General features: G+C 28.6%; 1 protein-coding gene across 1 annotated transcript in view; it reads right to left on the bottom strand.

Moving 5' to 3' along the window:
* The window catches only part of LOC125029809 (probable serine/threonine-protein kinase DDB_G0284251), a 1946-nt gene extending 1127 nt beyond the window's left edge, over positions 1–819 (bottom strand). The window contains exon 1 of the mRNA XM_047619973.1: positions 669–819. The gene's annotated coding sequence lies outside the window, so the exon portion shown is untranslated. The remainder of the gene's footprint in view (positions 1–668) is intronic.
* Between the last annotated feature and the right edge of the window lie 448 nt (positions 820–1267).

The raw sequence follows: 1267 nt of genomic DNA on the forward strand, positions 1-1267 counted from the left end.
AGATGAATAGATTGATAGACAGCTGCATATATATACATACATAAATACTCACACACACACACACACACACACACACACACACACACACACACACACACACACATACATACATACAAACATATATATATATATATATATATATATATATATATATATATATATATATATATATACATGTATATGTGTATATATATTCATATATATATACATATATATATACATACAAATGTATATGTATAATATGTACATATATATACATATATATATATATACATACATATATGTGTGTGTGTTTGTGTGTGTGTGTATGTATATGTATATGTATATGTATATGTATATGTATATGTATATGTATATATATATATATATATATATGTATGTATGTATATATATATGTATATACATATAAATATGTGTGTGAGGGGGATGTATTATATAGAAGCACACACATATGTATCTCTATAACTGATTTTCTATTTATCTTTTTTCTATGTTATCGATGCCTTTGCTCTTTTATATTGTAACTGTTAAAGACTCTATTTCATAAAAGATGCATTTTCATTGATCAGTATAACATATTTCGAATTGAAATTTAGCTTCCGATTAAAAATATGAATTACAATTAACTGTAAATATCTGTTAATAAAATAATTGATGAAAACACTCACCCGTGCGTCGCCCTAAGGTCCTGATCAGCTGTGTTTGTTTACATCTAAATCCTCGCATCTGATTGGTAACTTTATAATCATGGCGGAGCCGAATCAACCAATGGCGACAAAGAACATCTTGTTCCTTTTGGCGCGAAATTTCAAGAACGAATGGTCACTTTTCCCAAAGAATCTCTAGGTATTTTGCCATCAACATTGATTGACGTTGATTACTTGTTGTGAACTCATTTCTGTGTTGTAATCCAACCTAACATAACAAAAGGTAATAATTATCATAACGATAGATGAGAAAATGATATAACAAAATGTATAATGTTCATAACAGGCATCCCTCTTCGTGATATTCAATGACAGTGTTAAATTACCATAGATAAAATGAACATTACTACCTTTATTATTACAATTCCCTACACTATAATGAAACGCTGTAACCCATAACTGAACGTGAAAACTTATATGCTTTGATATTACACTCATTGATATAAATTCAATTACAGTGTGAAAAAATCTGGACTTTCAAAGGCGAAGCTAGTGGGTATCCGATTGCTTTTCCAATTTACACAATGTATATTCAGCGCAAGCCAATATATCTACATGAA

The sequence above is a fragment of the Penaeus chinensis genome, chromosome 10 (assembly GCF_019202785.1).
Source record: "Penaeus chinensis breed Huanghai No. 1 chromosome 10, ASM1920278v2, whole genome shotgun sequence".
In the NCBI taxonomy this organism is placed as follows: domain Eukaryota; kingdom Metazoa; phylum Arthropoda; class Malacostraca; order Decapoda; family Penaeidae; genus Penaeus; species Penaeus chinensis.